Raw genomic sequence first — 15,748 nt, 5'->3', positions numbered from 1 at the left:
GTGGCACTAGTTGGCAAGTGGGCCTGGCACACATGCTGTCAGGCAGGCAACTGCCATTAGATTACACTAGCAGACTGATGTTTCACAGTCAAAAAAGTTTTTTTTTACAAAATTTACACTACTGTTACAACAGATATGGGGTGCTGTCCTTACAGCAGAGATCAGATGAGTCCTTCAGGACTGTAGTGGACACTGAATACACTAGCCTAGCTATCAATTTCCCTATAAAATCATCAGCAGCTACACTATCCCTCCTCTCACTAAAAATGCAGGATCAGAATGAATCTAAATGGCTGCTGCCCAGGAGCTGGAGGGTCTAGGAGGGAGTGTCTGCTGCTGAAATCAGGGTCAAAGTTTACTCAATGATGACAAATAGGGGGCAGATCGAACATCGCATATGTTTGCCCGCCGCGGCAAACGCGAACAAGCTATGTTCACCCGGGAACTATTCGCCCGCGAACTATTCGCGACATCACTACTCCTGACTTTTTTCTGCTGCTGGAGTTTGTCATTAGAGTTCTAACGCTCACTTCAGCCAAGAGTCTAAATACCAGTGTTAGGAAGATCCCATTGAAAAGATAGGATAAGCAATTGGCGTAAGGGGATCTGCGGTATGGAAAAAGTCGCGGCTGGAAAGTGAGCGGTAGACCCTTTCCTGACTGACTCTAAATACCAGCGGGCGGAAAAAAACAGTGTTAGGACCCCTTAACGCTGGTTTTTGACGGCTAACCGCAGAACTCTAAATCTAGGCGATAGACTTTCAAGTTTATTTTATTTGGTCAAAATGACTGTTTGAGAGGGCTCAGAAGAAAGGGCTGCTCAGTGTCAGGTGTAAAAAGGATCTTCTTTTCTCCCTGGCCTTCTTACCATTCAAGTCTTCAGTTGATCCTACTAGTGGCTTCTATCTTCAGGAATAGGCTGTAGGAAGAGAAGTCAGTGATGAAAAAGGTGTAGTAGTAATTCCTTGTAGGAAGGTACACTCAGCATGTGAATTGTTTGCTACTGTTTAGGAATTGCAATTGCTTGATATAGGGCTAGATTATGTGGCGTGCTAAAGTTAGCTTGTGTCTCGAAAAGCAATTTCGCAACATCCCAACTTATGCTTGTATTACAAGTTAAAACAAGATGGGTGCGCTTAGCACAAACAAAATTTGAACTCATCACGTTGGGCGCGGCTGAAGACCTAGGGGGCGATTTACTATGCAGCGTCTGCTGCAGTTTCGGCGTGAGCCTTTTGGCTAGCTGAAACAATAGTTAAGAAGCAGCAGTCCTAAGACTGCTGCTCTTTAACTCGTCATCCACCTCTGAGATGGGCAAAAAGAAAACATCCCAATCAAATACGATCAGGATGATTGACAATGACAACCCCTGCTAGCGAATTTTGCAGGGGGCGGCATTGCACAAGCATTTCTAGCTGTCAGCATTTATTGATGTGGGGCTTCAGCGGATCATGTCCGCCTGCAGATTCATAAATTGGCCCCCTAGGGTAAAGTGTAAGGGGTAAAAAGTGTTGCACTCATATATATACTATCTGATAAAACATATTTATAGAAATAGAAAAAATAATTTATAAGGGTTAAAGATATATGGTATTTGACAAATATATGTCATATTATGACAAAGGAAAAAAAAAAAAAAGAAAAAGTACTGCCCTGCGCCAACCAAACCCCTACTGCGCTGAGGGTAGTGGTACCTAGTTACCACCCTGAGTTTGTATAGTTCAATAGTGTAAGAATCCTTCAGGCGCCTATCTGAAAGGCGGAGGGGAATAAGAAAGGATGATCAAACCCACGTTATAAAGTATCAGATGTAAATAAAAGTTAGTACAATTTATTACAAACAGTCTATCTGCACAAAAATTCAAATATTCAAAAAATACATGGATCCATGATACAAATATCACATATATAAAAAACAACAAGAAGAATAAAAATTGAGATAAAAAATGAAAAAAAACCCAATGTGGATGATTTAATATGTCCCTGATAAATGGGTGATCCCAATGATGGTGAATAATTCTAAGTGATGGTAATAGTGCAAGTGATACCAGGTGGTGTGTAACTTCTAAATAGATATATAAGATAAACAGATTAAAATAAAATGCAATACAATGATTGAAAGTCCATAATAATGGTAGAAAATGCACAAAAAATGTAAAAAGTTTAAAAAAGTGAAAAAAATTCGAACAGAAAAATTCGAGCAAAAATCCAAACAAAATGGATCACAATCAATCAACTGTGAAAAAATAAATAAAAACAACATAGTGCAATAACGTCTTTGTAATAGTGGTGATATAGGAATATAGCTTACCAATCAGCCAACGCGTTTCGGCCCGTGATAGGCCCTTTATCAAGACTCTATTCCTATATCACCACTATTACAAAGACGTTATTGCACTATGTTGTTTTTATTTATTTATTTTTTCATAGGTATCGCCTTGGATGCTTTATTTTTTCATAGGTATCTGCCTTGGATGCTTTATTAATTTTGGACAACTAGAGGAAGTATAACATCGTTTATAGTTATATTCATTCACTGTTCCGATTGTGGTCTCATCATTCCTCACCGCAGGATACTCCTTTCATCTTCACTCACATTTTTAACTGCTGGATACATTTAATTACACACATTTTTTGAATGGCCAATTTTTGTTTTTGATACACTGTTTGGATTGGACACAGTTTCAAGTTGGACTTTTTTAGTTGGACACTTATTGAATTATACTTGTTTAGTTGGACACTTTTCCAATTACACTTTTCACAGTTGATTGATTGTGATCCATTTTGTTTGGATTTTTGCTCAAATTTTTCTGTTCGAATTTTTTTCACTTTTTTAAACTTTTTACCTTTTTTGTGCATTTTCTACCCATTATTATGGACTTTCAATCATTGTATTGCATTTTATTTTAATCTGTTTATCTTATATATCTATTTAGAAGTTACACACCACCTGGTGTCACTTGCACTATAACCATCACTTAGAATTATTCACCATCTTTGGGATCACCCATTTATCACATTGTTTTTTTTTTCATTTTTTATCTCAATTTTAATTCTTCTTGTTGTTTTTTATATATGTGATATTTGTATCATGGATCCATGTATTTTTTGAATATTTGAATTTTTGTGCAGATAGACTGTTTGTAATAAATTGTACTAACTTTTATTTACATCTGATACTTATAACGTGGGTTTGATCATCCTTTCTTATTCCCCTCCGCCTTTCAGTTAGGCGCCTGAAGGATCTTATATTATGACAAAGGGCTAATATGTTTATGTGTATATATACATTTCACATTCCAATGCTCTCATATAAAAGAAAATGTTCTTTATATTTTTAAATATTTTTATCTATATATACCTGTATATATCTATATCTGTATATATTCATAAGGATATATAGGTATAGATATGTATTTTACAAAACAATTATCCCTCTATCCCTATCCCTCTATCCCTATTCCTATTCCTATTCCTCTATCTCTATCCCTCTTTCTCTTTATTTTTCTGCAGTGTAGGATCCCCTTACCCTCCAACCTCCCTAATCCCTTCTCTAACAATTCCCCAACCCTCCCCTCTCTAACTATTGCCACTATCTTAGGTACTGGAAGCTGTCTGCCAGTACCTATAAACCGCTTTTTAGTACCCGCCCGCCCGCACACCCAAACCCCTTTTCTGTAGTGTAGCTGCCCCATCCCTCCCTGTTCTTTAAAAAAAATAATTTATGTATCAAAGGGCCCTCCCACTCCCTCCCCTTTCCTCGCCCCTCCACTGCTGAGCCACCCACCCGCCTCCTGCCCATACTTCCCACTGGCACCAGCAGAAGATCGTTACAGATGGTGACACACACACTGTCACCATATGTAACGATCAGGCATCTGCCCTCATAAGGTGCAGAGCACCGATTCCGCTCCAGCTCCATATGCGGCAGATGCCTGAAGCTTCATGAACTCCAGCTCTTAGCTGTGACTTAAGAGATGAGAGTGCTGGAGCTTCCTGAAGCTATCTCGCGCCTGCGGTTAAGGCCAGGTATGTTTGTCCTCGTGCAGTCTCTACTGCGCATGACTGCATCGGACAAACATACCTGACCTTTTATAATATAGGATATATATATATATATATATATACACACACACACACAAATATATATTTTAAAATAAAAAGAACATTTTATTCTATGTGAAGAACATTGAAATGGGAAATATTCATAACTACCTTTGGGTTTAGCGCTGTAGGTTTTACGCAGTATTGGGTTAGTGTGCGAGTGGTAAATGCTATTTTTTTTTTTTTAGATTGCTCCATTGAAGACTATGAGTAGAAGAAGTTAATGTGGTTGTAATCTGGCCCATTGTCTGTATGGTGTTATGCTATATCATTAGATTTTCAGGCACACTTACCTCTACTGTGTGTTGTCTTAGATTGCTCAATGTGTAATAAAAGGGATAGCAAAGTCAAAATGAACATTTCATGACAGATGATTATATTTTAAACAACTTGCCAATATACACATATTATCTCTTTTGCTTTGTTCTCTTTGAATCCTTGGCTGAAAAGAACACCTAGATTTGCTCAGGAGAAGCAATGCACTACTGGGATCTAGCTGCTCATTGGCCACTGCACATAGATGCCTTTTTATTGGCTCACCGGATGTCTTGAGCTAGCTTCCAGTAGTACATTGCTGCTCCTTCAACAACAGATACCAAGAGAATGAAGTAAATTTGATAAAATAAGTAAATTTGAAGTTTGTTTAAAATTATATGCTGTGTATCTGAATCATTGAAAGCAAAAAATTGGGTTTAAAATTTAAAGCTAAATTATAAAATCTAGTACTGTCTTTGAATGGGTAACTCAGGTCTGCCTGTAAAGCTACAGCACATGTGCTGAACAGCCAGTAGGTTCAAAGTTATTCAGAAGTTTTCTCTGAAAGGGTTTACATATGGCTGACTTACAAGGTGTTTAGTCACATACAGTCCTGCACGCGTAAATATTATTTTTTTTTCATGGGACTTCCATAGCGCAGCCATTACGAGTTTTGCGGTCAGGCTAAAAAGCTTGCGTTACACCCTATACCAACAAGATCCGTTTTACAACCTGAGAGCAGTAGTTATGAGTTTTACGCAACAAAACTGTTACTTAAAACTTATAACTAAAGTGTAACAAAGTACATTAAACACCCATAATCTACCTATTAACCCCTAAACCGAGGTCCTCCCGCAGCACAAACACTATATTAAAGTTATTAACCCCACTCCAGACATCACCACACTAATAAAATGTATTAACCCCTATTCCGCCACTCGCCGACATCGCTGCCACTGTACAAAAGTTATTAACCCCTATTCCCCCACACCCCACCATCGCCCACACTATAATAAATCTATTAACCCCTATTCCGCCGCTCCCCGACACCGCCGTCACTATAATAAACCTATTAACCCCTAAACTGCAAGCCCCCCACAATGAAATATACTAAATTAAACTATTAACCCCTAAACCGAAAGCCCCCCACATCGCAATAGACTAATTTAAACTAGTAATCCCTACATCTAACTGCCCCCTAACTTTATATTAAAATTACAATTTTCCTATCTTAAATAAAAATTAAAACTTACCTGTAAAATTTAAAAAACTAAGTTTAAACTAACAATTAAACTAATATAACTATTAAACTAAAATTAAACTAACTACGAATTAAACAAAACTAAAATACACATTAAAAAAATCTTAACACTACTCTAAAAATTAGAATATATCGGATTACAAAAAAATAAAAAAATACTAAATTACAAAAAATAACAAACACTTAATTACGAAAAATAACAAACTAAATTATCAAAAATAAAAAAGAATTACACCTAATCTAATAGCCCTATAAATTTAAAAAGCCCACCCAAAATAAAAAACCCTAGCCTACAATAAACTACCAATAGCCCTTAAAAGGGACTTTTGTAGGGCATTGCCCTAAATTAAACAGCTCTTTTACCTGTAAAAAAAAAACACAAAGACCCCCCCAACAGTAAAAACCCACCACCCAACCAACCCCCCAGAAATAAGAAAGCCTAACTCTATCAAAAACCTAAGCTACCCATTGCCCTTAAAAGGGCATTTAGTTCTTTTGCATTGCCCTGAAATGGGCATTTACCTCTTTTAAGAAAAGCCCAAACCCTAAACTGAAAAAAACCACAACCCAAAAACGTTTAAAAAATCCTAACACTAACCCCCAAAGATCCACTTACAGTTCCTGAAGTCCGGACATCCAGGCAGGGAGAGGTCTTCATCCAGGCAGCTCCATCTTCATCCATCGCAGGACCGGCATCTTCTTGATCCCTGAAGGAGCGGAGCAGCGATGAGTGGAGGCGGAGGTCCATGTGAAGGTCCAAGGTGGAGTTCCAGGCGGAGGTCCATCGATCCGACATGGAGGTCCTCTTCATGCGGTCATCTGCACCACACTGAGGATGGAAATGCAAGGTACACCTTTTATACCCTTGCATTCCTATTGGCTAAAAAAATTTGAATCGGCCAATAGGAATTAGGGCTGCTAAAATCCTATTTACTGTTCAAATCAGCCAATAGGATTTAAGCAGCTCTCATTCTATTGGCTGATTTTAGTGTTTTTTATTTTTGTAATGGTAGGTTTTTTTATTTTTTGTAATGTTAGGTTTTAGTGTAAGGCAGCTTAGGTTTATTTCAAAGGTAAGCTTGTATTTATTTTAACTAGGTAGTTAGTAAATAGTTAATAATTATTTACTAACTAGTCTACCTAGTTAAAATAAATACAAACTTACCTGTGAAATAAAAATAAAAGCTAAGCTAGCTACAATATAACTATTAGTTATATTGTAGCTAGCTTAGGTTTTATTTCACAGATAAGTATGTATTTAGTTTTAAATAGGTATTATTTAGTTAATAATTGTATCTTTAATTTAGCTCTATTTTAATTATGTTAAAGTTAGGGGGTTTTAGGTTTAGTATTAGGGTTAGGGTTAGGTTTAGGGTTAGGTTTGGCGGTTAATAGTTTAATTTAGGTTGTTGTGATGTGGGAGGCTGGCGGTTTAGGGGTTAATAGTTTTATTTAGTGGTAGTGATGTGGGAGGCCAGAGGTTTAGGGGTTAATAGCTTTATTTAGTGTCAGCGATGTGAGGGAGCAGCGGAGTAGGGGTTAATATATTTATTATTGTGTGGGCGATGTTGGGGTGCGAGAGAATAGGGATTAATAACTTTAGTATAGTGGCGGCGATATCAGCAGCGGCAGATTAGGGGTTAATAAAATTATGTAGGTGTCAGCAATGTTGGGGGCAGCAGATTAGGGGTGTTTAGACTTAGGGTTTATGTTAGGGTGTTAGGTTTAAACGTAACTTTTTTTTCCCCATAGACATCAATGGGGCTGCGTTACGGAGCTTTTCATCCCGCACTTCAGTTTTTTTTCTAACCCGCTCTCCCCATTGATGTCTATGGGGAAAGCGTGCACGAGCACGTCAAAACAGCGCTTCTATTTTGTGCGGTATGGCGTATGGAGCTCAATGCAACCATATTGCACGCACAAGCCAGCTGTTTCAAAACTTTTACTGGCTGCGCTATGGAGCCTGAAATAACGCATAATGCCCTATAGCGCGCATAACTCGCAATCTAGGTGAATGTTAATAATCCTTGCATACAAGCATATATAAACCTACAATTTACATATTAAAGCTACACATAGAACTTCATTTCTACATAAGTTTATACCATCTGTTTTTGTCTGTTTTGGGAGATTCAGTTAGTGTTAATAATGCAGTGGTCAACATTAGGTATAAGAGGATCTCTCAATATATATATATATAATATATGTACCTGTGCTTGTTTAATTATTGTTCTATCTATGTGTATATGTGTCTATTTGTTTATCTATCTATCATCTATCTATCTATCATCTATCTATCTATCTATCTATCTATCTATCTATCTATCACTATCTATCTATGTTATTGATATCAACATTTTTTGCACAAATGATAATACATACAATTTCTACCTATTCATAATAATGTTAATAATATTGTTTGTTCACCAAGGCATTATTATCCTTGCCTGAAAAAAACATATAAACCTACAACCTGTTCATATTAAAGCTACACATAGAATTTTGGTTTCAATTAAGTTTATACCATCTGTTTTAGTCATCTGTTGTTATATTATTTTATTATCCTTAGGAGTTATTAAATTGAAAATGAATCAAGGGAAGATAGACATCTGTGGACAGTTAGTAGTTAATAGCATGACATACAGATAGAATTGTAATTAATTGAGTTTCACTGCTGTGTATGTTTGTAATTGTATAATGAATATGCATTTGCATAATTGCATATAAAAGGCTGTTTGATCCATGATTTTCCTAAAATAATTTAGATTTCTAAAATGACTGTTTCTACATTGCTTCTTTTTATTTATTTTTATAGAATTAAACGAACACTTGGAACAGATTTTGTTGAATTAAAACAGGAAAAAAAACCTCAATATATTCAAGTGATTAAAAAATGGATCAAAGCAGTGCAAAAGTTCTGACTGCCATTGGGAATTTAAAAACAAAAATGCCAAATTAGAATATTTATTCAAAATAATAATAAGTGAAGAATGACAATATCAATGAGAACGAGTGATAATGTACGATTTGTAGGTGTTGTGAAATCAATCACAAAGAAAAATAAACTACATAATTATAAATGTAAAAATAAACAATTTTGTACCAAAAAGGGAAAGACACGTTCATGTTAACATAAATAATAAGGATTTTCGGCAGAATTTATATATATATATGCATATTAGTTCAAAAAGTACTAGAACAATTTATTTTGTAGTCAATGTAAAATGTATTTAGGAGTCACAGAGTATGGGCTATATTATAAGTGGCGCTCTGTTGTGTGCAAGCGAAAAGGGATTTATCATGGATCTTTGCGTGCATCAGAAGAAGCGAATGTATTACAAGTTGAATGTAAATGCGTTTGCTTGAGAGCAACTGAATTTAGCGCACATCGGGATATTGCAACTTCAGAGCTCTGGTTAAATGTTACACTCAACAAAAAAGTTGCACAAAACACATCAAAATTATTTAAACGTACAGTTACACTTATAATAACAATGTCTAATAAAAATTACTTTAAACAAATTGCATAAAAAGTTATAAGGGCTTGAAGATATGAGGTCTCAGTTAGAAAGAAAAGGCATGCAAAGGACTTCAACATAGAAATACATAAATGTACATGTCTAAATATTTATGTATTTACAGACATATATACACAAATAAACACATATATATACATAAGTGGATATATAAATGCATTGGATCAGTCAAGTAGAAACATGTAAAATCATATTTATGCAATATTTATACTTAATAAAGTGTTTAACTGTGCATTTGCTGTAAATATGTTACATTCCAATGTTATTTCACATTCCAATGTTCTTGACATAGTAGAATATGTTCTAAGTATTTAAAATAAATATTCCTCTATATATTTGTATTTATTTATACCTATATAAATTTATATATATATATATATATATATATATATATATATATATATATATATATATATATATATATGTAGGTATAGATATATATATATATTTTATATATATATAAAAATATTTATTTAATAATAAATAGAACATATTCTGCTATGTGAAGAACATTGAAATATAAAATGTTTATATTTCATTTCGGGTTAGAGCACTTGGTTTAACACAATCATATTTGCCGGTGAGTATGGGTGTTGATGTCTATGGGGGAATATGTTAACATGGTCACCATATTCTATGGTTGGCTTTTTGCACGCATCAGGTTAGCGCTTGTGACATTTTTTTACTTTCAACTTGTAATAGATGTGCAACTCGCTAAAATCTTACTTCTAGTTGAGTTAACGTGGGAGCCCAAAATACTTCTCCACTCGTAATCTAGCCCAATATTTAATATATTTTTATTTTTTTAAATCTATATTTAAAAAAAAAATAAAAAATCAGATCCCCAAGACTTATATAGTTGGAAAGGTTAGGCGATTACCTTTCCCACTATGGGGTCTTTAGCTGCTTAGATGCCTGAGATACAGGCTTCTAAGCAGCATGCCCCCATTTCCCTTTACTGTCCATTCTAATTGTTTCAATAATGTTGCGCAGTGGAGTTATCATGTCATTGCGCATGATGTCACCGCACAAAACGTGCGATGCCTGTCACTATACAGGCCCGATTGCTGGTGTGGGAGTCGATGGGAGCCCCCGGATTTCCCTCAAGGTGGGTGAGTGCTAGCGATGGCTCTGAGCCGTCGTCAGCACCTGACTGGGAAAATTTGCGATGGCTCAGAGCTGTCGTTAGCACTCAAAGGGTTAAATACCACAGCCACAATGCCTAGAATCAAATAGTTTTTAAATCTAGTACTCATGTGAACCATCCACAACAGGAGAGGGATGACTAACAGTACGTGAGAACCATTTAAAGGATCATAAAACACACATTTTTTTCTATCATGATTCAGGTAGATCATACATTTTTAAACAACTTTTCAATTTGTTTCTATTATCTATTTTGCTTGATTCTAATTTTGTTAAAGGAGCAGCAAAGCACTTCTGTGAGTTAGCTAAACACATTGGTAAGCCAATTTCAAGAGGCATATATATTCAGCCTCCAATCAGCAGCTAGATCCAAATTTCTGAGCCTACCTAGGTATGCATTTAAACAAAGCATACCAAAAGAACTAAGCAATTTAGATAATAGAAGTACATTGGAAACTTGCTTAAAAATGTATGCTCTATCTGAATGATGACGGAAACATTTGGGGATTAATGGCCCCTTTATGATGGCAGGATAAAGCAAAGAGGTGTGAAACACTGGGTGGATATGGATGGAAGCAGGGTAATGTGAGACAAACAGTTACTGACATGATTAATGATAGGAAAGGGACCAATAAATCAAGGTCCCAGCTTCTGAGGCAATTGGCAAAAGTGTCTGTGATTAGTAGACACCCACATCCAGCCTTGTATATTGAGTAAAAGAACGGTACAAAATATTCAATCAGCCTTTGTTTTATACCTATGTATGAACAGCAGAAATGATCTGTTTTTTTTTTTTTCTCAAACATATTCTGCTAGGGCAGGCAACATCTTCAAGGGACAGTAAAAACTTAATAAATGCACCTACCTCTAATAATGGGTGCTGCTGTTACACTGTAGGTTACACTACAGGTATCTGAAGGTGAGTGCTGCAAATGGGTAAACAAGTCAGCACTAGAATGTAGTAAAAGATAGATTTCAACATTGTGGAACCCATGACTAGAGGGAGATAAGGAATCTTCTCAATCATATGCTTATAAAATATATTTAGTGTCTAATGTCCCTTTAAGTGAGTAGTTGTACTGCATTTTTTTAAAGGTTAGGAAATGGTAGTATGTATAGTAGCCCACTCATCTTGGGAAGAAGCAACATAAGCATTCAGAATACATTTAAGGTTGTGATTGATTCTCAAAACAGATATTCCAAAAGATCTGCAGAGAACCTGCCAGAAATAGGAAACAAATTATGTTCGACTTTCAGAAACAATGTCCTCTGGAAGACTGCAGTGATGAACAAATACAGTAGCTAGTGGTTGAGCAGTGGATAGCCCCAGAAGGACAGAGCAATGATTATTAATAACTAATATCTAATCTTTTCTTCATAATTGGGAAGTTGAATGATGACATACATGATGATATGGGTCCATGGAATTTTAGGTATTGTAAATGGCTGCAGCGGTGCAGCAGGAAGCAGGTAACTTGCCTTATCGGTGGCACAAGTTTAACAGCCAGCAGCATACTCTTCGAGATCCTTACCCATGGAGGACCATGGCAAGTACTTAGAGAGACTGCATAAATTACACTTATATTAAGGATGACCAGCTAAGGGGTCAACATGAGACCAATGTAGCAAGTCACATCTCAAAGCAGGTGGTATGTAAGACTGTCCTTAGGAGGGGAGGCATTGGAAGGAATTGATGTCTGAGCTTTCTGTAGTTTGCTGAGAATAGTGGTGTTAAGCTGGGCTATTACCTTTTGTGGGGAAATGAAGAAATCTGTTACTTTGGTAGTTTTTAAATCAGGTAGGAAATAACTAGAAAATGCATTGGTTTTAGTATTTTTAAAACCAGGAATGAAACACAATGCATAGTTGAAGCATGCAAATTCAAAGGCCCACCTGGCCTGTCTAGCATTGAGGTGCCTCGTTGATTTGATATACAGAAGATTCTTATGGTCTTTAAAGTTGATTAAAGGGATACTAAATCCAAAAATTTTCTTTCATAATTTAGATAGAGCAAGCAATTTTAAGCAACTTTCTAATTTTCTCCTATTATCATTTTTTTCTTTCTTCTCTTCCTATTTTTATATGAAAAGCAGGACTATAAATCTAAGGAGCTGTCCCATTTTTGGTTCAGAACCTGGATAGCACTTGGTTATTGGTGGCTACATTTAGCCACCAATCAGCATGCACTACACAGGTTTTGTTTTTAGATTAATTGTTTCACATGTATGATATGATCAATTTGATTTTTAGAATTAAATATATATTTTGGAAGACTGCTGGGGTATTGCATAAGCTGAAGGCATAATACAATACTCGTAGTGCCCAAACAAAGTATTAAAACTGTATTCTGAGCAGGTTGTAAGCATCATGCAGGTCAAGCTTGGCATTTATGGTAGCCCTTTTAAGGGCATCAAACTGTACTAAAATGAGTGGTAATGGATGGCTATTTGTGATTATGATTACATTCAATGCACTATAGTCTATGCATGGTTTTAAAAGGACATTGTACAATAGATATTTCTTTGCATAAATATTTTGTAGATGACCCACTTATACAACCCATCTGGGAGTGTTTTTGTAGCAATGTATAGTTTTGCTATTTTTTTAATAACATTGTTCTGATTTTCAGACTCCTAAGCAAGACCCAGAGTATCAGATGTAGACCAAGGTCTACAGACTCATGTTGCTCCTGTTTGTCTAAAGGGTCTTTTTATATGCAGGGAAGGTGGGGAGTGTCATCTCTTCCTGATTTACCAGCCCCTTTCAATTGGTGTCCCAGCCTAACCTCATCAACAGTGCTAAACTGGGAGGTTCTAAGTAAGTTTTTAAAATGTGTTATACTGGATTTTTAAATCAGTATCTGCGCATATTTTCCTTTATAGTAGCATCTGTTACACGCAGTTATATAACATTGGTGTAAATTGTCCATTGAAGGCACCTTCCTTTTTAGACACTAAGAAAAACCCTCCACCAGTAAGAGACAAAGAGGATCTAATAAATCCCCTGACAAGGTTGTTCTTGGTGTACTCCTCCATGACTTTATATTCCAGCTGAAATAATGGATAGATAGGCCCTTTAGTATCTGGGTTCCCAAAAGAAAATTGATGAGACAGTCATAAGGATTTTTTTGGAAAATACATAAATAGGAGTAAAAAACAGACAGAAGATTGGGAGAGACAGAAACGTATGCCAATAAGGAAAGCTTGATGTTGTCTGGAAGACAAATACAATGTCCTATGCACTTGGGCCCCCAAGCCATTAGCTCACAATGTACCTAATGTAAATCTGTATTGTGTTCTTGTAGCCAGAAAAAGACTCAGAATAAGTGGCAGATGGGTTGCTTTGACAAGGTAAAACTTTTGGAGTGCAAAGCCTCAAAGGGTACCTGAATAGTCTCTTTATTAATAACACCCTTACCCAGGGGCTGTCCTGAATCTGTAGGTACTTGGATAGGCAGAGGCTTGCCACACAATTGTATGCCAAGACCAAGAGGCAAATGAGAAGTCAATAAAGTTTCCAGCAGTGTCAGAATAGTTGAGGGAGTTTACTGGAATACTTGTCTAAGTAAGGTGGAAGGAGTAAAAATAAATACTTATTGAACATGAGAGTGATGGATGAGAGTGTAGCTCATCTTACTGGTCCTTTGCATTTCCCGGTCTACTAGGGCATTGTCTGAGGAGATGTCCTTTCAGATCTCAGTAAAGGCACAGGTGTAGGGATCTACATTTGGATCACTTCAACATTTTAAAATCCCATACTTCCATGGGTTCTTCAAGATTGGGGGAAGTGGCTTTGGGAGGAGTTATGAATCTAGGATCTAGCCAGATATGAGATCTGCTAGGAAGAGACATTATGCTCTTCTCCCTCTCCAGTTACCTCCTAACATGATACATGTCCAGGTGAATGCATAAATCTATTAAGGAATTTAGCGATTCCTGTATCTCTCTATAAACCACATCATCCTTGATCATTATTGAAAAGCCTTTTCTGGATGCAGCTTTAATCGCTCTGTGGCACCAATACTGACAAAACATGGTTGCCAGCAGAAGAGGGGAAAGGCATAGATGGAGGAGCAGAAGGAACAGGAGAAAAATAATATTTAAATATTACAATTTCTTTTTAAATAATTGTTTTTACACAATGAAGGAATTTATATTTTTATACAATTGGAAAAAAATCTTTTTGAAGCTACTTACAGTGTATCGGAAGTTTGATACACTTTTCCAAGTGACTGTTCACACAGCATAGAGACACTGAAATAGTAAGGAGTCATTTGGTGAAAGATCAGCCATGAGGCAGAAGTCATGTGATCGGAGTGGGGAGAGCTGAACAAGTCCAAGCTGAATCCACAGCCCAGAGGGAATTGCAGTGATCTGTTATTTGTGACAGCCAGCTGGAGGCTTTAAGATCCAGCCTGCTTTTTCAACACTAATTTAAAACGTATTGCTCAACTAAATGTGAGTGTCTCATTTTGGCTTTCTTCTGTTACACTAATACATTCTTGAAGTCTGGTTATTCTATGATGCGTCCTCTTGTTAGTTGTTGTTGGCAAAAATTTAGCCTGTGTATAACACCTCCACTTGTTTTTAAATAGCAATTTCAAATAATATACTTAGCATATGCTAGTGGTGAGAAATATGCAATCACCTACTGTTTCCTTCAACAAAACAAAATACATGCATGTTTGTGTTACAACACACCTGGTATTTTTTTAATACTTTCTATGATCTGGAATAACGCCTACATGTATTAGAGTAATATTTTTACACAGTCTTTTATTTAGAACTGTTTTTTTTTTCTTTTTTGTTTTGACATTAAGGAATGAGTGCACTTAAGTATCAAAAAATCAACAACAACAAAAGATTAAATTTTTTTTTAAAATCCTATTTATTTTATAACAGTTTAATACATTTGAAACATGGTTAGTTAAGTGATTAAAAATGTTTGTTCTTAAAAATAAAAACAATATTAAAGAACAATGATTTGCCATTGTAAAAGACTATTACAGAATTAAGGCAAATATACTTCATTATTTTCTATTTCATGTGCAAATTTTGCTATACATATTCATAGATACTTTGGGGCCTATCTATCAAGCCTTTTTGGAGATGTGGCATAGTGATCAGAAACAGCAGTTATGAAGCAGCGGTCACAAAGACCGCTGCTCCATAATCCTGCCCGTCTGCTCTGAGCAGGCGGACAGACATCGCCGGAATTCAACCAGATCGAGTACGATCGGGTTGACTGACACCTCCCTGCTGGCGGCCCATTGGCCACGAGTCTGCATTGGCTGCGAGTCTTGTGAGCTGCTGGTGCAATGCTGAATACGGAGAGCGTATTGCTCTCCGTATTCAGCGAGGTCTGGCGGACCTGATCCGCACTGTTGCATCAGGTCCGCCAGACTTTGTTAAATAGAGGCCTTTATCTTCACACAAAAAAATCTAGTC

This window comes from Bombina bombina, chromosome 5 (assembly GCF_027579735.1).
Source record: "Bombina bombina isolate aBomBom1 chromosome 5, aBomBom1.pri, whole genome shotgun sequence".
Lineage (NCBI taxonomy): Eukaryota > Metazoa > Chordata > Amphibia > Anura > Bombinatoridae > Bombina > Bombina bombina.
Note: the sequence above shows the minus strand (reverse complement) of the source record.